The 20,658-nt window shown below is 34.3% G+C and overlaps 1 protein-coding gene and 1 pseudogene across 1 annotated transcript in view; one reads left to right on the top strand and one right to left on the bottom strand.

The window, feature by feature from the left end:
- The window catches only part of LOC123861542 (uncharacterized), a 1,204,655-nt gene that overhangs the window by 414,242 nt on the left and 769,755 nt on the right, over window positions 1–20,658 (bottom strand). The gene's annotated exons all lie outside the window — the stretch shown is intronic.
- LOC123862169 (ATP synthase subunit f, mitochondrial-like) lies at window positions 6,102–6,433 on the top strand (annotated as a pseudogene).

Here is a 20,658-nt window from a genome sequence, read left to right as displayed (position 1 = left end):
GAGGATGGGTTAGCCTGGTGATGGGTATTAAAGAGGGCACGTACTGAATGGAGCACTGGGTGTTATACACAAACAATGAATCATGGAACACTACATCAAAAACTAATGATGTATTGTATGGTGATTAACATAACAATAAAAATGTTTAAAAAGAATAGAATAATAAAATTTAATATTCTTATTTTTTAAAATTTTAGATGATAACATAATCCATGTATGACTAAGACTGAAGCAGAATGGAGGTAAGTACAGGATGTGAAGCAATCCAGAAATTGTGATGGTACAGGATTCCAGGATCTGTTCAGAAGAAATAATTAAAGATATTAGAAATAAAAAGCAAATTTATTAAAATGAAAAAAATAGATACTCAGGATGTAGGCATAGACAAAGATTCAATTATCAAGTTAGAATCATTTGCCCAGTTCAAAGCAGAAACAACTAGAGGGATAGAAAAATATAAAATAAAACTGGAGAAATAAAGAATGAATGCTAAAGTCTAATATTTTATTAATAAAAGGTTCAGAAAGAGAAAAGATGGTAAAAAAATATTTGAAGAATTTATAGTAAAGGATTCTCAGAACTATAGTATGCTGTTTTCATAAAGCTTATTTAAAAGGACAAGCTTGTATAAGAAAAAGAAATAAACTAAAAGCAATCCTTTCTAGACACACGGAAGTAAAATTTTATGAAATCAAGGATAAATGAAGCTTATAAAAGATATCAAAGATTAGCAGTCTCCAAGAGGTTGGCAAATTTGGACTTGTACCATTCCTTGGCCTCCTGAAGTTTCTTGGTAGCCATGCTTTCATACTGATGGAGTACATCACACAGGTCAGGTTTGGAAACATCCATAATGATCTGGACATGCTGGTCCTGAATCTGGGCCTCCAGTTCCTGGATTTCCTCACCATGTAGTTTCTTCAAAAAGGCAACCTCTTCTTGCAAGGATTCCACTTTAAGCTCAGGGTCAAGACGTGCCAAAGAAGCATTGTCAACATCCTGTCTGAAAGATGGTAGGGTGTTCTCAGCTTCCTCTCTCTGAAGCATCTCCTCCTGCTACTTCTCCTAGAGCCACATGATGTCCTCGGCCAGGGTGTCCTACACCTTGACGCAGACCTTGTCGTTGGTGAGCTGGTCCACCTGCAGGCACAGCTCCTGCATCTCCTCCTCACAGAGGTCCCCCAGGCACAACTTGCCCAGACCCTTGAGCTGCTCAAGTTGGGCCAGCAGGACCTTGTTCTGCTTCTCCAGGAAGTGCACCTTGATGTAGTTGACAAAGTGGTTATTCAGCTCCTGCAGCTTCACCTTCTCATTGGTGCAAGTCTTGAACTCAGTGTCAATGGCATCAGCCAGCAAGAAGTATACTGAGTCCTGCAGCAGATGCATGCCGGGCACACTGCTCCTCACCTTCGGGAATACCAGGACCTGCTGAATGTTAAGATGGCGCTCAACACTGAGACTGCCACCTATAGAAAGCTGCTGGCGAGGAGAGCAGGATTGCTCTGCCTCTTCCAAACTTTTCTTCCCTGAACCTAAGGGAAACCAATCTGGATTTACCTCCCTTCAATGACAGTCACTCAAAAAGGACACTTCTGATTAAGACGCTTGAAACTAGAGATGGACAGATTATCAATGAAACTTCTCAGCGTCACAATGACCTTAAGTGAAGATTGCACATACTTAGTACAGCAATTATCACCAGCAAGAGTAAAAAAATAAATCCATATCTTAAACAGCTTCAAATGACTTTCTGCAGTTTTTCAGGAGCACAAGAAAGATTTGGAATAGGAATAACCTCTAGTTCTTAAGAACCAACTCTCTTGGGGCGCCTGGGTGGCTCAGTTGGTTAAGCGACTGCCTTCGGCTCAGGTCATGATCCTGGAGTCCCTGGATTGAGTCCCGCATTGGGCTCCCTGCTCGGTGGGGAGTCTGCTTCTCCCTCTGACCCTCCCCCCTCTCATGTGCTCTCTCTCATTCTCTCTCTCTCAAATAAATAAATAAATAAATCTTAGGAAAAAAAAAAAAGAACCAACTCTCTTAAAAGATTTAGAAAAAATTTTACAACATAATCTAGTTTATGAAGAAAACTTGTGTTAGAATACTTCTGAAAAAGTATTTTTGAATACCATTAAAACTGCTTTTTTCCAACAAGTATCAGACCAACTTGTTTCTGCTTCAATAAACCTTTGGAAAACTCAAAAAAAAAAAGATATCAAAGAAATTAATTCCTACAGTTAATTAACATAAGATTGATATCTGATTTCTCTTCAGCAACATTCTAGGCAATCAAAAAAGTCTTAAAAGTTGAAAAAAAAAGACCCTTTGAAAATAAAACTATTTCTACCTGGAGTAATATTTAAATATGAGTAGTTACTCTCAGACATACATATGATTCAAAAAGTTTATCACCCAGAGACACTCTACAAAATGATTATTAAATGATGTTAAGAAGGAAAAGAAAAATGAATCTAGAAAGAATAAGGAACAAAAGTAAAATTATTAAAATTTGCTTAATGCCTATCCAGTAATAATAGTTTTTTCCATAAAAGTCCAGAACTAAAATGCTGGAGGTTAAAAATACTGGATCTACATTGGGGGAGAAAGGAGAGAAAAGGGTAAGAATTGGAAGGGATAAAAGGAAGGGAAGTAATATTTAAAATAAGCATGAATACAAAAATATGCTAAGGGACAGAATATATTTAATATTTTTCTTTATAATTTGAAGATAAGTAACAGAAATAATACATGTCAGGCAAATATTAACCAAAAAGAGAGAGACGAAAAAGAGGATGAGGTGGACCAGCAGCAGTAGCTGAAGGATAATGGCTAGTTTCATAATTAACATATTTCTCTCCTAAGTCAATATATCAAGCAGACAAAAAATTAGAAATAATTTATAATTCTATAATTTATACCCAAGGAATAGAAAATAAAAATTTTCATCACACAGTAAAAATGTTAAGAAATATTGGCCACATAATAGAGAATAGTGGCTGTCTTAAGAAATTATCAAAATTTTTATGTTACAGGATAAATCCTAAAAAAGGGGGGGGGATAAATTCTTAGTTTACAATGCAATGCAATCAGAATTCTACAGCAGAATGCTAGTTTTTTGAATCACATAGGGAGAAGGGAAACCCCTGTATTTCACACAGTCACCCCTGAGTAATTTAAGGATACAGAGGAAATCTGTGGAAGTTTTAGAGAGAAGTCCAGTGAAATCACTACAAAACAAAATCTGTTGGGACAAACTAAAATGTACCTAACAGAAAACTTCAGAGGGTTAAAGGAAAAGAAAAGAGCTAATGTGATTAACTATAAAAGGTAGAAAAACTATCATAGGTGAAGAAACCATTTTGTTTTTGAAAACACGTAAGACTGGTAGTGAGAAAGCACAAATTAAAATGAATATACAAATTTACATAAATAAGAAATGGTAACTACAGAAATATGGGCAGAGACTATGAGGAGGCAATTCCTAGGTGAACCATGAAGCTCAACCTCACTATTACTCAAAAGAAATGCAAACTGCAAAAAGGAGAAAACATTTTTCACCCCCTAGGTAGGGAAATTTTAAAAGTGTGATTACATCAATGTTTGAGGGTGTGGGGAAAAGAGAAACTCATACATGCTGATGGTAAACCTATAACACACTAGTATTAAAGAACCATTTGGTAGTTTAAGTAAAGTGAAAATGCATTTACCTGTAGGTCCTAGAAATACTCTTCTACACATATAAATCCTAAAGAAATTTGTACATAGTGAAAAAGAAGGTATGTGTAAGGATATCCATTGGGGAATCCTAAGAAACAACTTAATATGCTTCAGTGAGGTCAATGGATTGATAAAATGTGGAATAACACAATGTAATTGAAATATATAACAAAATATGTTTTTATCAGCTTGGATTATCTCAGACAGAAAGTGCTGAGCGAAAAGTCAAGTTGCAACAGAACATGTACACTAAATTTATAATCTTTAAAGCATATATGATACAACATTAAGTAGTATTCATATATGTAATAGCTGTAAATAAAGGTAGTGATGGAGGATTGGCAGGTGAAGCATTTAATTTGCAATAATGTTTTTATGGTGAGAAGAAAAGGTACTGAAATGGAAGATTAAAGAAAAAAATGGGGTCTCAACTAAGGAGGAGGCGAAGGTAAACTGATCTAAATCTGTGTGCCTAAGATCCAGCATGATATGACTACTTAAATGAATTAAATATATGCAATATGAGCCAAGAAAACATCTGTTTTGATAGAAAAATATATATATGTATACACCTAACATCTAATAAAGGTCCTGTGTTTTGTTTTCTGCCTCTATCGAACTATTAAATAATTGTGAATATGACATTGACAAGAATGTATAAGCTTTATATATTTATATACATACATATGCTTATGTATACATATATATACATATATACGCTTATGTATACCTATATATACATATATACAGTTATTTTCAGACATACATATGATTCAAATGACATCCAAAAGAAAAAAAAACAAACCTAGGAGGAAAATTAAGACATACATAGAGTAAAAGTAAATTTTATATATGTATAAAACTTTTTGCAATATTTTCAGCCCATATCAAACAGAAATATAACCAAATTGAGGCGCTGGTATCTCCTGATGTTCATGGAAAACACCAGCTGGTTTGCTCAACGCTGTGTTGGTAATGGTGCATAAAAGACTATTGCCCTTAGACATCAAAATATAGGGGAATAGAAAAGTTTAGCTTGGTGCAATGCAATATTTCTAAATGAATGACTAGAACAGTTTCAAGTCAGAAACTTTCCATGAGGGAATGGATTATGTACTACAGTGCATAAGATTTGATTAGCTACTTATGATAATGTGTTTTGTTAATTACATTCAGACAGGTGCTGAGCAGAAGTAATTAAAAAAATAAAACAACTTTGAGGATTCATCTAGATTAAGGTTTAACTAATATTAATATTATTGAGATAAACATATCACATAATTATCCTGTATGCTGCAAATGATTGATAAATAAATGAACAAATATTGGTCCCATTTCCATAAGCTTCCATGGTCCCTTTCTCTCTGCTGTTTCTTTGCTTGTGGCCAGGGACACCCATAGTCACTTCATCTCTTCTCCTGGCCTTAGATGTTGCTTCTGTTGCTGCCTCATAAGATAACTCTTCTAGTCACCCTCGACTTTACATCTTAGTGTAGACATCAAAATGTTTGTTAAGATCCGGTCTTCTGATTCAAAAGTTATAATATTCTTCCTATCAAGCTGAAAATTAATTAATAGGACAAAAATAGGGCCCTATTACTTTCTTACAACTTCCTATATAACTCCTGGATTATTTTTTGACTTTATATAGTCTTCATATTATAATATTTTCATTCAAATTCTTCTGCAGCCTGCGTCAAAAGGAAATGGGGAAGAGGCATCACACAAGACATTCCAAATCATCCATTCTCATCAGCAGTTCCAGGTGCTCCTAAAGTATTCTGAAGCATTCTTGCTCTTCTTCCCCTAAATCTCTTTCACTTCACTAACTGCTTGGGAGTTTAAGGATTGGTAGCACAATCCCCCACCTGCTCCTGTCTCATTCTGATTGGCAGGTATCAATTCCCTAGTATAACTGATTGGGCACCAGTGCTAAAAAAATACTAATCACATCATCTTGCCCTCAAATCCCTGAATTCCTAGAGTAACACATAAGAAATAAACATTTCCTCTTAAATTCACCATGTTGTTAAAATTTAACCTATATAGGTAATTAAAAAGTGTAGCTTATATAATGACAACAAAAGCATCATGTCCTATTGCTAAAAACAAATTTCAGAAGTGTAAATTGACTTAAAAAGCATTTAAAACATTATATTATGGAGCTTCCACATACATCTTCCCTCCATTTACTTCCCTAACACATATTCTACAATCCAGACAAACCAATTATAGTTAATTGATATGGTATCTTATATTATTTGTCTCTGTTTTGCATCTACTATTCTTTATTCCAGTAATGCAAAGAAGTACCTTTGAAACTTTTTAGATGTTGACTCCCCAAAAGATACATTTTTAAAGATACAAGTACACAAATATGTGCATGTATGTCTGAATATATGTGTATAAGCAGAAAGTTTCAGCGGCCCATCAGAGCAAACACCCAGGACTCCAAGATACAGTCATCCGTACCAGTGAAGGAGAAGAAGCTCATGGAGGTCAAACTAGGAGAACTGCCAAGCTGAAAATTGATACGGGATTTCACCCGTAAAGGCATTGTTGGAGCATTTCAAAGAGGTTACTACCAGAATTACAAGTATGTCAATGTGAAGAAAGGCGGCATCGCTGGGATTTCTATGTTGCTGGCAGCTTATGTGCTTTTCAACCACAGTCTCCTTACAAGGAACTCAAACATGAGCAGCTGCACATGTACCACTGAAGAGGGCCCAGTGTGGAGAAACATTCTGCATTCCTGACCATGACCTTTGCCTGGCAACCCTTGAATCCTTTCATATCCTAATTGAGCAATAAAAGATGACGGGTACAGGGCGGAAAAAAAAAAAGAAAAATTTTCACATAAAAATCCTTAATCTTACTACCGGTGATATATCTCATAATTTCTATTCATCTATTGTTTCTTAATACTGATCATAACCTACTGGACTGATTTGACTGATTTTATGAATCCTGAAAGTGTCATGGCTGTAAACTCAGGAAGAAAAGAACACCAGCAGAATTGTCTCCTCTTTCCACTTAGGTAGATCACTCTGTGTTCTATCATCACTGTACTTAATACATACCTATATGATAGAATTTATGCTTTATTAATATTTATTTAACCATTGCCATTATGTGCTCTTTAGATTAGAGCCCTGTTCAATTCATACTTCAAAAAAAAAAGAAAAAGATTTTATTTATTTGAGAGAGAGAATGAGCAGGGGGAAAGGGACAACCAGACTCCCTGCTGAGCAGGGAGCCCCATGAAGGGCTTGATCCCAGGACCCTTAGATCATGACCTGAGCCAAAGTCAGATGCTTAACCGACTGAGCCACCCAGGTACCCTCAATTCATCTTTATATCCCTTAGCACACTTAGCACACTTAGAAAACTTAGCAGTGTTCAGCACATAAAAAATATTCAATAAATGTTTCTTCATTAAATTTGATAATACTTAACATTCCCCAAAACTATTATTTCAAATGCCTGAAGTGGAAAAAGTTATACTACTAACATTTAGTTCAATAAAACTGTAGACTGGTGAAAGATATGCTACCATTCGTTATAAAAGAGACTCAGATTAGATAACATGTGGAACAATGCTGAGCCATTTAACAGTCACCTAGTATTATGGACTGAATGTTTTTGTCCCCCCAGCTCAGATTTTGAAACCCTACCTCTCAATTTAATATCAGGGTATCAGGAGGTAGGGTCTTTGAGAGGTAATTAGGGCCAGATAAGGTCATGAGAATAGGATTAGTATCCTTCTAAGAGTCATGAGAGAACTTGCTTCCCCTCTCTACTCTGTCATGTGAGGATAAAAAGAAGTTGGCAGTGCAACCTAGAAGAGAGTTCTCACCAGAACATGACTATGTCGATACACTGATCTTGGACCTCCAATATCTGTAACAGTGAGAAATAATTTCTGTGGTTTATTAAGGCACCCATTCCATGGCATTTTTGTTATAGCAGCCTAAGATATCTAAGACACCTAGAAATGGCCAAATTATCCTATTTTCAAAGAAGGCAGAAAGGTTTTTGAAGTAGTACATCCTTATTTCCATTAAAAAATAATAAAATTTAGCATTTTGATGTTTAGTTAGTTAGGCTTCAGTTATCTGGAATATGTTCCTGTCCATGCTGATCTTTTCTTTGAGTAGGCTAGAAAGAAAAAATATATCTTGCCTCCTAATTCCTTAAAATCTTTACTCAAAAAAATGCATGGATAAAAATACATTAGAGTCTGATATGTTTTAAAGCAACAAAATGAATTTTTTTAAACCTGACATAATTTTGTAAGAACATTACAGACTTTTATAAAATTTCAACATTTTATTCCTAAAGCATTAAGCCTAAAAGAAATAAATATAATAAATAAAGCATTAAGCCTATATATAAGAGCAAGTAAGTGTAGTTAGACTTAAATATTGTGTTTTTTTTCAACATCTGGAGGATGCCACAGTTGCAGTTTACCATATTCCTGCAAATTATTATGGATGAATGCTTTGTGAACTCTGTAAATTCTAGAAAAAAATTAGAGAAATTTTTACCTTTAGAAGTTGGGAGAAAAGTTTCTTAAAATGAGTCCACTGAAGTGCAAAGTTTACTTGTCACCAAGTATCAGAAATAAACATAAATGGACTAAGGAGGTGTTCTGGAAATGAAATAAACCATTTTTCCTAATTTTTTAAATGTCAGACTAGCATAGAATATAAAGCAATACTTCTAAAAAGTTACAACCCAGGTGAAAAACGTTTTATGGGTATTTGATGCAAAACCACCAAGTGTTATCTTTCTTGATTAGAGAGGTGCTTACTTGATGGACAAATTTAAATCAGAATTACAAAAATCTTAAAATTAACTTTGAAATTTAAGTTTTCATGTAGTCAATGTGAAGGCATTACATACATGACATGGGAAATTTCTCAAGCATATATTGCTTTTATATCGGGGGGAAAAAGAATAAGACTAATATATTGCCCTTATGACCAAAAATGCAGTGTACTTTGGGAAACATGGGAATAAATTGCCTAAAATTACTGTCAGCATCAATACTCAGGCTGACAAGAAGCCTGTCTCACTGCCATGATGTAAACTGAATAATTTGTAATTACATCGTGTACTCTCTAGTCTACTTCTAGTAGCACAAGGCTTGATTTTAGTACTTAAGGTACAAATAAATGTATTAACAGATAACTTATTTTAATTATTACAGTTAATCATAAACTTTTAAAGTGTGTATAAATTTAATGAAAATTAAAAGTTAAATACTACTACCTAAAACCTACCCTATAAAGGTGAAGATTACTTTTTTAGGGCTGTTTTTTTTTTTTTTTTTTAACTATATCATATATACTGAGAAATGCACAGGCCACGGAGGTATAGTTCAAGACATTTTCATAACACGCCCATACTGTGCAACTATGACCAGACTTCTCAGCACAGAGGCTCTCATATGGCCTGCCAGTTTCTTTCCTTCCATCACCTCTATCCTGACTTCTATCACAATCAACTGATGCTCTTATTCTTATAATTTATATCACTGAATCATAGAGTAATTCATGTTCTTGCATATGATTTCTCTAGTTCAATATCTATGAGATTCATTTTGAATGTAACAATAATTCATGAATCCCTGGGGCGCCTAGGTGGCTCAGTCGTTAAGCGTCTGCCTTCGGCTCCAGTCATGATCCCAGGGTCCTGGGATCGAGTCCCACATCGGACTTCCCGCTCTGCGGGAAGCCTGCTTCTCCCTCCCCCACTCGCCCGCTTGCGTTCCCTCTCTCGCTGTCTCTCTCTCTGTCAAATAAATAAATAAAATCTTTAAAAAAATAAAAATTCATGAATTCCTATCCCTCATTTACATTCCATTATATGAATATACCATAATTTACTTGCCCATTCTACCATTGATAAATAATTTTTTTAAAGATTTTATTTATTTACTTGAGAGAGAGAATGAGATAGAGCATGAGAGGGGGGAGGGTCAGAGGGAGAAGCAGACTCCCTGCTGAGCTGGGAGCCCGATGCGGGACTCGATCCCGGGACTCCAGGATCATGACCTGAGCCGAAGGCAGTCGCTTAACCAACTGAGCCACCCAGGCGCCCTCCATTGATAAATATTTAGATTGTTTCCAAATTGGAGCAAATGCAAATAGTGCTGTTGTAAATATTCTCTGTATCTTTTGATGCGTGTAGAAGAATAACTTCCTAGAAGTGGTATGCCTGGATAATAAGGTTTGCAACATGACAGCTTTTGTAGACACAATCATGCTTTTCTCCAAAGTGGTTCTATCAAATTACATTCTGACAATAATGTAAGAGATTTCCAATTATTCTACATAATGTCCAAGACTGGGATGTGTAGTAGTATGACATGTGGGTTTAATTTGCATATTACTAATAATTAGATTAAACAGATTTTCATGTTTATTGGCCACTTAGATATTCTCTTTTGTTATACTCCCAAAGTCTATTACCCAATCTTTTAAATGGAGATATCTAAGTTCTCCTATTATTTTGCAGAAATTCTTGAAACACTGATAAGATTTCATAAAAGGTGAAAATATCTTCTTCTAATTTGTACATTGCACTTTCACTTCTAATAATACTTTTGACAACTATAAATTATTAATTTAAAATAGCCAAATTTGGGGCACCTGGATGGCTCAGTCTGTTAAGCATCTGCCTCCAGCTCAGGTAATGATACCGGGGTCCTGGGATCGAGCCCTATTTCCCGCTCCCTGCTGAGCGGGGAGTCTGTTTCTCCCTTTCCCTCTGCCACTACCCCTCTTGTGCTCTCTCTATCAAATAAATAAATAAAATCTTTAAAATAAAATAAAATAACCAAATTTACCAAAGTTTTATGATTAATGCTTTTTGTTTCCTCTTCAAAATATCTTTGCGTAACTTAGGGTCCTGAAGAAATTTTCATATGTTATCTTCCATAAATTTTGTTTTAATTTTCACATTTAAACATTCAATCCACTTGGAATTGATTTTTGTGTATAGTGTAAGGTAGGAAGTAAAGATTTGCTTGTTTTCCTTTTTTTTGTCAAAGTAACTATCCAATTGACACACTACACAACATCGTTTCTTCAAAACATACTTTAAACCAAATAGCAGTTCTATATATGTGGGTGTCTTTCCTATTGCTAAATTTTCTTCTATTACTATATATATTTGTCTATCCTGGAACCAATAATAGACATTATTAATCAACTTTATAATTAGCCTTTATGGCTGGTGGTATAGGTCCTCCAGTTTAGTTCTTATTCTTATGGAATACGATGGCATTATTCTAAGATAGCCCTGGAGTTTCCCAACCCCTGGTGACCTCACCCTGCAGAGTCCCCTCCCTTTGATGTGGGCAGGACCTGGGAACATGATGGAATAATGGCTCCTTTGATTTGCTTATGCTGTATGCACAGCAGTGGGATTATCACTCCTATGATTACACTGCATTATGTAAGACTATCACGTAGCAAATTGGAGAAAGATTCTCCTGCCTCCTTTGAAGACATAAGCTACTATGTTATGTGAGGGCTATGTGGCTAGGACGTGAGTAACTTCTGGAAGCTGAACATCACCCTTGACTAACAGCCAGCAAGAAAACAAGGGGCCTCAGCCTCACAGAGGCAGGGACATGAATTCTGCCAACAACCTGAATGAGCTTGAAAATGGGATTCTTCCCTGGTCGGTTCTTAGATGAGCAGGCAGCCTGACGCCTTGCTTATAGCCTGGTGAGACCCTAAGCAGAGAATCCAGATGAGCTGTGTTTGTTTTTCTGATCTATAGAAACTGTGAGCTAAGAAATGGATTTTAAGCTACCAAATTTGTGGTAACTGTTAAAAAGCTGATACAAATAATTTGACTTTCTTGTCCATTTTCATTTCTACGTATATTCTAAAATCATCTTATCAATTTCCAATTTTAAAAACCTGTTGAAAATTTGAATGGACAGGTACTAATTTTGTAAAAAAAGACAGAGGAGGCTTTAGTTTTTTTTTTAGTTCCTCTCAATACAGTTTTTTTTTTTTTTCCAGCTTAGAGGACCTACACAGCTTTTATTAGACTTATGCCTAGTTATTTCATTTCCTTTAGATGCTATGGAGTTAAATATTTTAGTTTTATTTTCCAATTATTTGTTGAGAGTATACAGAAATACTCATTGAATTTTGGACACTGATTTTCATTTTAAAACTGTGATTAACTATTGATTTTTTTAATAGAATGTGTAGATTGTTTTAGATTTCTATATATATTATAATGCCATATTCATCTTATTTATTCCTTTCTAATGTCTATACCTTTTGTCTCCTAACTTATTGCAATGGCTTATCACTCAAATATAGTATTGAATATACTGAGTCTTAGCAGACATCCTTTTAATTTTCCTAGTCTTAGGATAAAATTTTTCAATATATAACCATTAAGAAAAATGGCTGCTCTAAATGTTTTTAAATAAAATATATCAAATTAAGACAGCTCCATTCCATTCAAACTTTTCTGTATTTTAAATAGTTTTAAATGTAGGCTGAGGGATGCCTGGTGGCTTAGTCAGTTAAGCCTCTACCTTAGGCTCAGGTCATGATCCTGGGACCACCGAGTCCCGCATCAGCCTCCCTGCTCAGCTCCCTCTACCCCTGCTCATGCTCTCTCTCTATCTCTGTGACTCAAATGAATAAATAAAATCTTTAAAAATAAATAAATACATACATACATACATACATACATACATACATACATACAGGCTGAATCTATCAGATGCTTCTCCTGCATCTACTAAGATGACCATTTGAGTTCTCTCCTTTATTCTTTTAATGAGGTAAGATGCAATGATTGTTTTGAATACTAAATCAACCTTGCATTACTGCACTAGGTTCTCACTAGGTCATAAAATATTATCCTCTTTATATATTGCTGGAACTTATTTGAAATATTTTGTCTAGGCCATACCCATATATGCATGCATGTTCAAATACAAAAAGAGATTATCTTGTAATTTTCCTTTCTGTAATATTCTTGTTAGGACTTGGTATAAAAATTATGCTGACCTCTAACAAGTATTAGTGTTCCTTTTTTTTAATCTCAAGAAAAATATTTGTAAAATGGTATTTTGTTTTTGACCTTAACTATTTAGAAAAATTCACTAATAAAATTATATGAACTCTACTGTTTTGAGGAAAGGATTTTTTGGAGTTTCAATTTCTTTAATAGATATAAAATTTTGAATTTCAACTTGTGTCACTTTGGGGGATATAAATATATATATGGTCATAAAACTGCACAATAAAGTATTTCCTTTAATATAGATTATTATCCTTATTACCTTTTTAATACCTGGGGTCCATTAAGTCATTGATTATTTTAGCTATTATTTATTATTTAGCTATTATAATAATATTATATATATTATAATAGATTTGACATATATAAATTATACACATTTTTATTAGTCTTATCAGTCTTATCAAAATGTTAATTTATCAAACATTTCAATAAACCAACTTTCACCTTTGTTGATTTTATTTATGCATGTTAGTCTTCTATTTCATTGATTTTTGTCCCTAGCTTTATAATTTATTTTCTTCTACTTCCCTTAGGATTAATTTGCTGTTATTTTTCTAGTTTTTTAAGAAAGATGTTTATATCACCAAATTCAGGATTTTAAAATTTCAAATATATGCCTTTAGGGCTATAATTTTCCTCTGAAATACAAAGGAAATAATATAGGCAAAATTAAAATTAAGAAAGGTTCAGGGAACATAGAGTTTTCCATTTTTACTAGAGGGTTGTGCATGTCAAGGGCAAGAGTAAGAATCACTTCCAGAGGTTCTGGTTGAAATCACAGCATAGGACTTGAATATTTGATTAAGAAATTGTACTTAATTCTAATGTGATCTAATTGGCCCTAGAAAATATATCATCAGCTATTTTAATAAGGTTGGTTTTAGCAGTATTCAGAATTCATCGGGGCACAGGGGCAACTAATTGCAATTTCCCATGAAAGATGTACTGCTGGTTTGTATTATTACAAAAGTCTCTCATAGGCATAAAAACATTAAAGAGGTCATAGTTGAGAAAGATAATAAAATTTAAACTGTGAAGCAATTAATTAGATTTAAAAACAAAGTAAACAGCAGAATCAACAACTTCTCTAAAGTTTTAACCTGAGTAGTAAAGATGATGAAATGGGGTAGCTATGTCATCAGGGGAAAGAGAGACTTCTAAAAGAATAGTTGTCTTGAATAAGGCTAAAAATGGTAGAAGTAAGGAGATGAAAGGATTAAGGATTAAAAATGCTTCTGCTCCCCTCTCAGTTTGGTTTGGGATAGATTTCCTAAATGTTAAATAAGGAGCAGGGATAATTCTACTAGTAATTGTTCTGAAATGAACCACATACAAAAGATAAGAAATTGGGTGCTATAAAGATGTCAGATTGCAATGCAAGTACAAAAACAGTTGTTAATTCTACAGCTAGATAGATGAAGATAAGAGATGATAGAGAGATGAAGCAAAGATTTAGATTGGAAATGTTTATCAAGGAATCAAGAAAGCTGAAGATGAAGTTAGTAGCAAGCAAAGGGGATTTGCTGAGAACAGTTGGGTAAACGGTGGGCTTCCTCCAGGTCTTTTTAGAAACTAATCATTCAACTTGAAGAAAGTCAAATCTCTTCTTTCATTATCTTTGTTTTGGAATTATGAATTCTCTATTTAAAGTTTCAAGAGTTATGGATTAGTAATTTTGAAGCTACTTTGGACGTACGCTAGGAATGGCTAAACAAGTAAATATGTTAGAGTAAAAGAAAGCCAAGTTTCTGTCAGAGAAGAAAGTTACAAATAGGAAAGGTGGAAGGCTGAAATAAACTTAGTGGCATAAGAAATAAAGGAGAGAACTCAAATCAGATGTATCAATATGAATTTCTGTGTTTTTTAGACACAGAAATAAATATAGGTATTTGTCTATTCATGAATTAGAATACATACATATATTTCCTAGTTCTGTCTGATGAGAGAACCTAGAAGCTAAGACATATTATAGCAATAAACACACAAAGTGCCTAGACCTTGATACCTTGATTTTATATGCATATATATACATATATGCAATCATTTGTATATACATATAGACATACACATAATCATTTATACATAAAACATTACCACTTATATATGTAAATCATATATATATATATATATATATATACACATATTTATATAATCCTTTTAAGTATCAAGAACTACATATCCAGCATTAGGTAAATATAGCTTCAATTATTTCTCTTTTAAAATCTTTATGGTCACCTATACATAGTTATTCATTCTATCTACCTATCTATCTATATCCATATTAGGTATGTGTTATATTCCTGTTTTATCACCATACACAATAAAAAGTTTTCTTTCCTCCTGTCTCTTATATTCATGTGGGGGAGACAGACATTAAGTAATAGAAATAAAATATATTTTCAGTTCATGATAATTACTGAGAATAAAATGGAAATGTATTATGAGACAGTAACCTGACTGCGCTGATAGGGAGAAAGACTGGTCTCTTAAGTAAAATGATTAGTAATGGCAAACCTCTCTTGCTTGGATACCTAGAGGAGGAGTGTAAGTAAGTTATTTTCTAGCTGGGGAAATGGATTTAAGCCCTTTGTGAACAAAGGCCTTGAAAAGATTTTGGAATATGGGACAGATAAAGAAACCACTGTACCTAGAGAGAGGAGAAATAACCACCACCACCACCACAGAAATAGAAACAAATATAAGAAAATGTTATGAAAAATTAGGTGCCACAAATTAGACAATCTGGAAGAAGTGGATAAATTCTTAAAAACATATAAACTACCAAAACTGAAATAGGAAGAAATAGAAAACTTAGACTGATAACCAGCAAAAAAATTGAATCATTAATCCAAAAAAACCCCAACAAACAAGAGTCCAGGACCAGATGGCTTCACATGTAAATTCTACCAAACATTTAAAGAAGAGTTAATACCTATTCTTCTCAAACTATTCCAAAAAATAGAAAAGGAAGGAAAGCATCCAAATCTATTCTATGAGGCCAGCATTATCCTGATACCAAAACCAGATAAAGATGCAGCTAAAAAGAGAACTATAGGCCAATACCCCTGATTAATATGGATATAAAAATTCTCAAGAAAATACTAGCAAACTGAATCCAAAATGCTGAATCCAACTAGCATTAAAAAAAAAAATCATTCAACATGATCAAGTAGGATTTATTCCTGTGTTGCAAAAATGGTTCAATATTCACAAATCAATCAACATGATACCCCATTAACAAAAGAAAGGATAAGAACCATATGATCCTCTCAATGATGTAGAAAAAGCATTTGGCTAAGTACAACATCCAGTGATGATATAAACCCTCAGCAAAGTAGGTTTAGAGGCAACAGACCTCAACATAATAAAGGCCATATATGAAAAACCCACAGCTAATAAAATCTTCAATGGGGAAAAACTGTGGGGTTTTCCTCTATGACCAGGAACAAGATAGGGATATCCACTCTTACCACTTTAACTCAAAATAGTACTGGAAGACTTAGCCACCACAATCAGACAACAAAAAGAAATAAAAGGCATCCAACTCAGCAAGGAAGAAGTCAAACTTTCACTATTTGCAGATGACATGATACCATATATAGAAAACCTGAAAGACTCCACCAAAAAACTGCTAGAACTGATACACGAATTCAGTAAAGCTACAGGATATAAACGCAATGTACAGAAATCTGTTGCATTTCTATACACCAATAATGAAGCAGCAGAAAGAGAATTTAAGGAATCAATTCTATTTATTGCACCAATTGCACCAAAAACTGCACCAAAAATAATAAGTAAGATACCTAGGAATAAAACTAACCAAAGAGGTGAAAGACCTGTACTTTGAAAATCATAAAACACTGATGAAAGAAATTGAAGATGACACAAAGAAATGGAAAGACATTCTATGCTCATGGATATGTGTGTGTGTATACATACATATGTATATATATTTATATAAAATAAAGAACTTCTAAAACTCAACACCCAAAAAATGAATAATCCGATTAAAAAATGAGGAGAGGACATGAATAGACATTTCTCTAAAGAAGACATACAGATGGCTAACAGATACATGACAAGATGCTCAACATTACTTATCATCAGGGAAATCCAATCAAAAACTACAATGGGATAACACCTATCAGAATGGCTAAAATCAACAACACAAGAAACAGCAGGTGTTGGTGAGGATGTGGAGAAAGGGGACCCCTCTTGCACTATTGGTAGGACTGCAAATTGGTGTAGCCCCTGTGGAAAACAGTATGGAGGTTCCCTCAAGAAAGTTAAAAATAGAACTACCCTATGATCCAGCAATTGCACTACTAGGTATTTACCCAAAGAATACAAAAATACCAATTCAAAGGGATATACACATGTACTCTGATGTTTAGAGCAGCATTATCTACAATAGCCAAATTATGAAAACAGCCTAAGTGTCCATCAACACATGAATAAAGAAGAGGTGGTATATATATACAACGGAATATTACTCAGACATAAAAAAATAATGAAATCTTTCCATTTGCAACAACATGGATGGAGCTAGAGTGTATTATGCTGAGCAAAATAAGTCAGTCAGAGAAGACAAATACCTTAAGATTTCACTCATATGTGGAATTTAAGAAGCAAAGCAAATGAGCAAAGGGAAAAAAAGAGAGAGGCCAACCAAGAAACAAACTCTTAACTAGAGAATAAACTGATGGTTACCAAAGAAGAGGTAGGTGGGGGGTCGGTGAAATAGGTGATAGGGATTAAGGAGGGCACTTGTGATGAGCACCGGTGTTCTATAGAAGTGTTGAATCACTATATTGTACACCTGAAACTAATATGACTGTATATTAACTAACTGTAATTTAAGTAAGAACTAAAAAAAAAAAAAAAAGGAAAACCCAAAAAGAAACTACTGTGCTTGGATCTCAGGGGGTGGGAAGAGTGGTGGATTATGAAACTTAGAAGTAGGCAGAAATAATTATGCGGATATCCAAAACCTGGACTTGACTTTAAAATTTCCAGCAAAGAGGTTCAAAATAATCAGATATGAAGTATCTGAATAATTAGAATAATCTGATTATGAAATATTGCAATTTACTACTACATGCAGCAGAGGGTGAAAATTTTACTCCCATCTTCCCAAAGCTAGACTCACCTTTTCTTACATGCAGGAATATTTGACTTTGGGGAATTAAATTTCAAGTATCAAAACTGAGCAGAAGTATATAATTTTTTTTCAATTTGGATTATTTGGCAATTAATCCCCCATCCCCTCTCCAAACTGAGCCTGGAGCTATAACATTTTTTAAACACAAATACATTTAGGAAGGTGGAAGTACCTAAAGAATATAAATATCCTCTTGCTGTAGAAAATGGGTACGACAGCCAACAATGTAGTTTATTGATGATGTGCTAGACACTGATTTTTCTTTAAGAGAATAGAAATTCATTAAATGAATATTTCAAAAAGTCTCTTAATTGTACCCTACTTTTATGAGAACTATCGATAATGACCTTAACTCTCTAAAGCAGTATTCAAGGTCATTGCTTCTTAGAAACACCTTCATTGAGCATGGTTCTCTAAGAACAGCAGATATTAGTTAACAAATGAATATATTCAGTAACTTTGTTGCCATTTGTACCTTTCTTCATGAGCTGATTTTGGAAAGGCTATGATAAATGGTTATCTGTTTCTATTACTCATTAGGTTATCTCTGAATTTACTATCTCTTGGTCTCAAGGATGATTGCAGAAATACGACCATAAAACGGTAGCTTCTCATTACACCTGGAAGCAGTAGGAGTACAGTATTTATAATCTCATTATCTCAATGGATAGTTGTAGCTGTGCATATGCTCTCATTATCTCTACTGGGGATTGTAATGAGATATAGTCTCATTTTCTGTGCTGTGGAATTGGAGAGTTACATTTAAAATTGAGTGTTCTGCACTGTAAGTAATATGAGGTGGGTGGATAACTGGTTGAAAGTACATCTGGCTTTTTTTTTTTTTTTTACAGTTCCCATTTTTCACTTACATTTGATATTTACTCCTCAAATTTTTACAATTAGATAATTCTGGCAATAGTAGAGAAATAAGAATGAAATGAATAAAAATACTGAAGAAAATATAAGGTAAGAAAAACTATCAATATTATCGATGATACCCTCTCCTCTCCTCGACCGCCCAACTCATGAGATCGTCATTTCAGTAAAACACAAATGAGAAATAACATGGTAACAAGTTCACATGACAAAGAAATAATATTTTAGTTTTGAACTTTCCTGTTCTCATTTCAAACCTATAGCTATCAGCTTTCTTACATAAGGCATTATGAAAAATACCCTTTGCTTAAAATAATTCAAAATACAAGTTTGGTTTTAAGCAGTCTCATAAACATGATGTTACACAATCTCATAGCAGTTTCAGGGTGGTAACTAAAGCTCAAAGAACAAAATAAAAAACCACAGTTTACATAGCTTATAAATTATGTTGCCAAATAAACTCCTCCAAAATAAAGCCAAAGACAAGGATAAAATTTTAGCCCTCAAAGGCTAAATGGGATATATATTTCCAAGTAGCCTGCTAATGTGTTTTACAACAAATCTCCTAAACTCAATTTTTCCCAGTTTTTACTGAGGAAGTTAATAAATATTTAAATTCATGGCTTTATATAAAGAAGAAGTACACAGACAAATGTAGACAATTCCAGTATTACTGGTAGGTTCCAAAAAACTAGCAATATTTTTATTAAATTCTGGAATTCTCACCTGTTCATATTAATAGGACATCCAATTTCTCTCTCTTGGAACTCCCCACCTCATTTTTGTTGTTATATAAATAAAAAGGAACTAATCCTCCTTCCAAATTCATGACAAAGACAGAACTAGAGAATGAGACGTTTTGGGCTGCTATTTTCTCACCAAGTTTTAACGTGGAAAATATCTTTTGAACAATTACTTCATCCTTCCCCACTAAGTAGTTGGTCTTGTTGGCTGAATTCTTTGTGCAGGCTGTCGAGTTCCTGTTTGGCATTCAACCCACAATGGCTACGTGATTGGTCCCATAAATTAGATCTTTAGTTTATTTTCAATTTTAGTATATGTGCTGCCGAAGCGAGCACTCTTTAGTTTACTTTCAAATGGAACTATCATTCAGTTTCCAGATAAGCAGTACCAGACTCAAACCTATTCCATCTGCTTTCAACCACTGATATTTTTTTTTCCTTTTTTTTTAAATTTTATTCTTATGTTAATCCCCATACATCATTAGTTTTAGATGAAGTGTTCCATGATTCATTGTTTGTGCACAACACCCGGTGCTCCATGCAGAATGTGCCCTCCTCAATACCCACCACCAGGCTAACCCATCCTCCTACCCCCCTCCCCTCTAGAACCCTCAGTTTGTTTTTCAGAGTCTATCGTCTCTCATGGTTCGTCTACCCCTCCGATTTCCCCCGCTTCTTTCTCCCCCTCCCGCTACCTTCTTCTTCTTCTTCTTCTTTTTTTTTTTTTTTAACATATATTGCATTATTTGTTTCAGAGGTACAGATCTGAGATTCAACAGTCTTGCACAATTCACAGCGCTTACCAGAGCACATACCCTCCCCAGTGTCTATCACCCAGTCACCCCATCCCTCCCACCCCACCCCCCATTCCAACAACCCTCAGTTTGTTTCCTGCGATTAAGAATTCCTCATATCAGTGAGATCATATGATACATGTCTTTCTCTGTTTGACTTATTTCACTCAACATAATACCCTCCAGTTCCATCCACGTTCAACCACTGATATTACTTACACACATCTACTTGGGCGTAAAGTTGGGGCCAGATTCACTTCACATATGCCCAAGATAAGTTTCTATTTTGAGGCCCTTCATT

The sequence above is a fragment of the Mirounga angustirostris genome, unplaced genomic scaffold (assembly GCF_029215605.1).
Source record: "Mirounga angustirostris isolate CCGP_5_RB_7025 unplaced genomic scaffold, mMirAng1.0.hap1 SCAF_9, whole genome shotgun sequence".
NCBI classification, from domain to species: Eukaryota; Metazoa; Chordata; class Mammalia; order Carnivora; family Phocidae; genus Mirounga; species Mirounga angustirostris.
This window is presented reverse-complemented; position numbering and strand designations above follow the sequence as displayed.